Below are 7,174 nucleotides of genomic sequence, written 5' to 3' on the forward strand. Positions count from 1 at the left end.
TGAGTCTGGAATTCTCTCTTGTCCAGCAAAAAGAAGCCGCAGAATTGAATACAGGAGAGGCTAATGTCCAGGGGACCAGGGCCCTGAGTAAGGGTCCTTGCTCTGTATTTATTAGGATCAGAAGACTTACAAACGTGATGGACGTGCCAAAAGAGACAATGAAACCGTGATCATTAACTCATGTGTGTGAGAGAAAAGTGGTTTCAAAGATTTTCGGGGTTAGGGGTTTGGGTCAATGCAATACAAAATCCGGCACTGAGCAGATGGCTGTTTGCGGCAGGCACCAGGGGCTGTGTCTGTTTATCTTAACTTGCCTAGGGGATAAGACAGAGCATGCTACCTCAGGATCAACAAGGCACTTTTTTTTGGTAATTAGCTCCGGGCAATTTCACCCTGCTCCAGTGGTCTTTGGTCCTGTTTACCTGTTTACCTATTCTAGGAGGCTTTGGTCCTGTGGCTTCCCAATCTACGCTTCGTTGCACACTGGGGACGCTTTTCGCCCTTTGGCCACTTTCTGCTCTAAGTCTTGTTAACCCATTGGTGCAAGCTCAGGAAATTCCTAAATTTCTTCCCCACACTCCACGACAACAAATTTAGTTTTAAACCATGATAACCTCTTCATCCTAACCAGTCATCCCACATCCATTCCTGTTCTTCTCAGATTCATTCTCTAAGCTTGAAAGGGTGGTCTTTTAATAATGCAAATCTATGCCTTGTTGGTCCTCTGCTTGAAATCCGTCTCTTCCCCAGGCTCTTGGAATGACAGCCACTGTCAGAAGCTTGGCCTCCGAGGTCCCGCCTACTGTTTGCTGTCCGCATCTCTGCCTGACCTGTCTCATCACTGACCTTCTGCCAGTTACTCACACGTGTTCTTTTACCTTAATAGCGTATGTTGCTTCCTCTGCCCAGAACTGTCCTTCTCTGCCATTTCCCCCAGTGGCTGCAGCTCGGCATCCAGAGCGTGTTCTAAGGCTTCCCCCTCTGCTCCAAGTCCCATTTGTCCAAGTCCCCAGGTGACAGGTTTTCAAAGTGTTCTTTACTTCTCAACACTTATCATGATAATTTGTGCAATTCCAGGGGCGCCTGGGTGGCTCAGTCGGTTGAGCATCCGACTTCGGCTCAGGTCATGATCTCACAGTTTGTGGGTTCGAGCCCCGCATCAGGCTCTGTGCTGACAGCTTGCTCAGAGCCTGCAGCCTGTTTCAGATTCTGTGTCTCCTTCTCTCTCTCTGCCCCTCCCCTGCTCATGCTCTGTCTCTCAAAAATAAATGTTAAAAAAAATTTTTTTTTAAATTGTGCAATTTTTTACCCGTTCACTCTTCCTGCTAGACAGAAAGTTCCACATCTGTGAGGTCTGTTCTGTTCAGTTGTAGATAGATGACATTTGTCTTTCCTTGGGACGCTGCACCTGATCTTTCTATGTTGGAACAATCAACCACTTTATGAATCTCGGTGGAAGGGGACAGGCGCGCACAAGACCATCCACCGCACCACTCGCTCAGTTTCCCAGCCCCTCCTGGGGGTTGGACACAAACACTCCCCCAGTGGGCACATCCTTAGAGGATTTTGGCCCAGGAACTGACAATGTAGACGGAAAGGGGAACTCACTTCTCTCCTTCAGACGGAAGCAGTGGTGTGGTGGCTTCTGGGGCAGAAGCGGCTTTTGTGATGGCAGCAGCAGTGGCTACCGAATGAGATCATGGGACTAGAACTTAAAAACACTGCCCCTTGTGCTCAGCGGTTACCACCAGTTCTGTGGGGGTGGCTCTCCAGTCTTCTCAACGCTTCTGTCACTTGCAATCAACACCATGTGCCCCAGACTGAGACTACACCAGAATCTACTAGTCGGAGCTAATACAACAGCTATAAATCTGGTGTTCCAGAAGAGTCTCTGGCATGTCGCAAGTAGACAATGAATGTTTACTGGTTTTAAAGAATGCCTGAAACAGAAGGGTCATATGTGCCTCTGTGGACTAAGGATCCCTTATTCTTACACAGAATAATTTTTTTTAAGTCCTGTCCTCAGAGGCTTTCATATTTTTCAAAATTAATTTATTTTGAGAAAGACAGAGAGAGGGAGAGAGAGGAGAAGCAGAGAGAGAGGGACAGAGATACTCCCAAACAGGCACAGAGTACGACACAGGGCTCGACCTCACAAACCATGAGATCATGACCTGAGCTGAAACCAAGAGTTGGACGCTTAACCGACTGAGCCACGGAGGGACCCCGAAACAGATTAATTTTTAAAACTCCCATCCTCCTTACATTTAAATGGCAAAGATAACAAATATTAAACCAGTTTGGAAAACACTGCATCGGTTGATATTGAAAGTTCCTTAAAGACGGCACCCACCACGGCATACTGTATGATTTCTTTTCCCGGGGGAAAAAGGTCACATCCACCAAAGAATAGACTTGGCCCAGTAACCAGGGAGCATGCATTATGTGAGGGACAGTTCACTCGGAGGCAAGTGTCACCTAGCTATAGACCAAAACCCAAAGGGATTCAGGAGCCGTTCTTTGACAAAGAATGCAGGGCAGAGACCTGGTTCATTCACTGAACCTAGGTTTTCTCTTCTGTAACACCGAAAGAGCAACTACCACGAATGGATTGTTGTGAGGTTCAAATGAGAGAATGTTAAGGGCTCTGAAGCCCCCGTCTGGCGCTTAGCACTCCCTTGGCGTTTCCGTATTTCCTTCCTCTTCTTCTTCTCCTCCCTCCCTCCCTCCCCTTCCTTCCCCCCAAACATCGATCTGGTTTATTAAATCATACAGCAAGCACAGCAGCATTTGAGAAACCAGTGATACTGACGGTCTGTCGTGCTATTCTCACCCTGAGTTACATACCCCCAAACATGGATTCTTTGGCAGGAACATGATAGCATTTATAAGAGCGCAGGTGAAAGGAGATGAGCTTTCAGAAACGGTTAAATTGTGTAGGAATTTCCTTTTTCGGGTTTACTCCTGATGCTGAACCTAGTGACGCCCAGATGGGGAGCCTGAAGCTCAGAATCCTCCTCTGCACAAGGGCCGCTGGTGCTGCCAAACGTCAACAAAATGTGTCGTGGGGACAGCACTGCCCGGTGCCTGATCCCATCCTGTTCCCACATCTGCTGGTACGACCGTTGACAAGTTTCTTTCAAGTGTATTAATTTTTGCAGAAGTCTAATGTTTTGGTTAGAAGCTGTGATTTTTCAGGATATAAATTGGTATTTCAGAATTATTTTGAGAAAACTAAGTCATCCCAGATGCTTGATCTAAAGAGAGCCTGGGGCCCTGGAAAGTGATTTTTCTTTGAAATGGCATCCTGGCTCGGTCATTCATTCATGGTGGGATACGGGCTAATTATTTAACACCTCTGAACCCTGGTTCCTTCCGCAATAAAATTACCTACGGGACTCTATTAACCAACAGCCACCGCGATGCTCAGCAAAAACAAACAAACAGAAAATCCTTAACAGATGGAGTTTTTCTCACAGGCAGCGGAGATAACTTGTACGAAACTCGCCCCACATTTCTCTGTAGGCTGAATTTTAGTCCAAACACCTCTAATGTCCAGCCATCTCATTTCAAGCCATTTAATCCAATCCCACCCCATAAACAAGGTTACATGGCAAGAATGAATTAGTCAGTTCCATGTTTAATGTCACGCAAAGCCTGCAATGCCCCTAATCCCATTATTAAAACAAATGGCCACCCAGAGCTGCTTTCGTATGTGACAATTCTAGTACAAAACACACGGGACACCGAGCTAGGGTGAAGGAAGATTCTCGGTTTAACCAGAATCTTAAGGAGCCAATCAGTATGATCTGTGTCACTTGAAGAGATGTCAGGTTTCCAAGCACTCCATTCTTTTCCTGAAGTGTTTCTTTCTTTGTTTCTTTTTTTTAATGTCTATTTGTTTTTGAGGGGGTGGGGTAGAGAGGGGCAGAGGGAGAGAGAGAAAGAATCCCAAGCAGGGCTCAATCCCACAACCAACAACCGTGAGATCATGACGGGAGCCAAAATGCGGAGTCAGACGCTTAACCAGCTGAGCCACCCAGTGGGCCCCCTTTCCTTCAGTGCTTCTTAAACATTTTCCTCTTCTGTCTCAAAAATGAACCTTCAAAAATCTGGTGCCATTCTACACAACCTAAGAGTGCAATCCTTCCTGACATCCTGGGTTATTTCAAAATGCTCTATCTTGCTATTCCACTTCAGGTAAATTAAAAGAAAAAAAAGAAAAAAGAAAAAAAAAAAAACCAGCCCCAAACTAGTTTGTTTGGTTGCGTGTGTGTGTGTGTGTTGCAAATAAAATTCCGTAATTTTCAATATCGTGAGCAGGCATCATATGGTAAGCAGTGGGTCATTTCTGGGACAGTGGGAGAGGGACCTCACAGTCTATGAGGAAGACAGGCAAGTGGAAACGACTCAGGATTCAGGGCAAATGCCAGATGCTCTGGGCGATTACAGGAGAGGCACCTAAGCCAGCTGGGTGTGGGGGCGTGTGCGATGGTTGTCAAAAAGGTTTCCCAGAGGAAGTGAACTGGGAGCTGGGAGCCAAGCCCTGAGAAGTGGAGGATGAGGGGTGGGGGAAGGGACAGCCCTGGCAGAGCCCGAACAGCACTTACAGAGGCCACGTGCTAGATGAGGGTGAAGACAGGTTCATGAGTGGGGGAGGGCGTGAGGAGGACAACCGTGGGGAGGGGGGCGGGGGGCGGAGAAGAGCAGGGCCCGATGAGGGAGGGCCTGGCAGCAGCTTTAGGAACTTTGTCCTCAGGACGACGGGGAAGCATTTAATGGTTTCAAGTGACAGTGATACGATCAGATTCGAAGTTTAGAACAGTTACTGTGGCTGCTGAAAGTACAGAGCGGTAGAGACCTAGAGACCAGCTGGGAAGCTCCCGGAGTGACCCAACAAAGGTAGGCAGTGGCTGGGATTAAGGCAGCGGAAGGTGGGAGGAAGCAGGTGGAGGGGAGATGTTTCGAAGGTGGAATGAACAGGCCTGCTGACGGGATGCATGAGTTGGGGGTGGGCTGGGGCAAGTGTCTGCTTTGGGCACCTGAAGGGATACTTGTGCTATTCACAGACAGACGACACGAGAAGAGGGGTGCATGGAAGGAAGGAGGGGAAGACCAGTTCGGGACACGGGAAACTCGAAATGGCCGTGTGGAACGGGTAAGTCGGACAGAAGGGTCTGGAGCCCAGCACATACCTGGCTGCATTGTAACTGCGGGCACCACTGCCACATACTTGTGGGTCAGTGATGGACACCCTTGGCTGTGCAGCAGACTCACTTTTGGAACACTTTAAAAAAAAAAAAATCATTTGTTTCTTTTGATTACATATATCCACAATTTTTCAGTCCTCGCCCTGGGAGCGGGATGTAGAAGGCAGGACATTGCTTCAATGGCGGGGGGCGGGGGGGGATTCACGGAGGTTGAGGAAATAAAGCTTTCAGTTCTCCTTTCCTGAGCATTTCAAAAAATGATACAAACTGCAGAGGAGGCATATCTTTTACTAAGTGCTAACCAAATAATTTCAATATGATTTGTAGTCCTTCCTTCACCCTAAGTTTCCAACCCCATTCCACTTGGGCAAACTTCAGATTTGCACTTCAAAGTCTAAGAATTGATCCGCAGCTTAACCACCCATTAGCACTTATTCAAAACCCCCTGAAACACACCCAAATGCTCTTTTCAGTTACTCATAAAACTGGCTATCCTCTATTAACTTCTGATGAGCTCTGTCTTCTCGGCTGCAGAAATAAAACCTTTTTGAAAACTGCTTTCCCTTGATTTAAATTCATACACGGGCTAATTTCATGACCTTTATATTTGTATTTCTACCATTCTGAAGAAATAATAAATGAAGCAGAGGACATGGCAATCTTTACAAACTGTTCTCTACACTCTGAATAAAGATTTCACTAAATTTTATACATGGTCTAAAAAAGTGGTTAATACTTTGAACTTCGACCCCTTGTGAGGCAGAGGTACAATAAATCATTCCAGGGCTAAAACACATGGAAGTTAAAATGTCACAAACGGGGCTTACTACTTTATTGAAGATTAAACACTTGTGATTTGGAATCTTCATCACCTAAACCTAGAATTCATAGCTTTTTTCCCCCCTGAATTGTGGTTATCTTGGTCCATTTACCAAGAGGCATAAAAGAGATATTTAGAATAAGCAAACACATTCTTGTTCCACTACCAAATATAAAGTAGTATCAGTTCTAAGATTCCGTGTCTATACCTAATTCGGCCATTCTCAACCCTGCTTTTTAGAACGAACTGTCACTTACTAATAGCAATGAGAGAATTAAAAGGTCCCAAGGGATCATTTAGTCCAATCTAAGACTGCTGAAGCTCAAAAGCATCGACTAGGCTGAAAAGGGGGAAGCCTAGTCTGGGTCGATGGGACTGATGCGTTTGGTTATGCCGGAGAATAATGGCAGGGTCAACTATAGGGGTTCAAGAATCCCAGATTCAGTTCTGCTCTCCTTTCAGATCAGGAGATACTGATGGAGAACAGCCCCACCCCTGCTCAGCATCTACACCATGTTTGTCTTTATGGAGAGAACAGAGTCCATCAGACGTGGATTTCCCCAACTTGTCACTCTTTTGCTCCTAACAGACCTCTCCTGACCCTTTCTCACCTGCCTCTCCACTTCCTATCATGGATGTTCGGGTTTGCAAACTGTCAATGGCTCCAAAAGTCCTTCTCCCCCTTTCCAAGGTTAATCTCCCCTCTGAGTCCTTAATGTAATCCCACTTACTGCCTTCGGGGTCTTGCTCCAGTATTTCTCTCTCCCCTGTGTCTTTAATATTGCACTTTGTGTTCTTTCCTTAGCCTACAAACCTACTCCCACCTCTATACCTGACCTACAGAGACAATCCTATCAGCTCGTCTCCTCTTAGAAATCTTCCCCTTTCTTCATCTCCAGACTTACCGAGAAAAGCCAGCACCACTTCCTTGCTTGCTAGGCTTTCACTGACCCCATGCGATCTCATCTGAGACCTCTCTTTTGCTCCTACAGAAAATGCTCTTGGAAGGCCCAGCAGTGGTTCAACTGCCAAAATCAAAAGATTCTCATCGCTTCCTTAACCATGAACTCTTGACAGGATTGGCTCCCTCCTCCCCTTCTGCAGGCCTTCTCCTACCCTACTATTTACATCAGTCACCTTTTTG

General features: G+C 46.4%; 1 long non-coding RNA gene across 1 annotated transcript; it reads left to right on the forward strand.

The window, feature by feature from the left end:
* Positions 1–4,811: 4,811 nt before the first annotated feature.
* On the forward strand, positions 4,812–7,174 carry LOC122237878. Its single transcript, XR_006216596.1, has 3 exons — positions 4,812–4,902; positions 5,070–5,158; positions 7,023–7,174. It is a non-coding gene; the product is annotated as an uncharacterized LOC122237878 (long non-coding RNA).

The sequence above is a fragment of the Panthera tigris genome, chromosome B1 (assembly GCF_018350195.1).
Source record: "Panthera tigris isolate Pti1 chromosome B1, P.tigris_Pti1_mat1.1, whole genome shotgun sequence".
Lineage (NCBI taxonomy): Eukaryota > Metazoa > Chordata > Mammalia > Carnivora > Felidae > Panthera > Panthera tigris.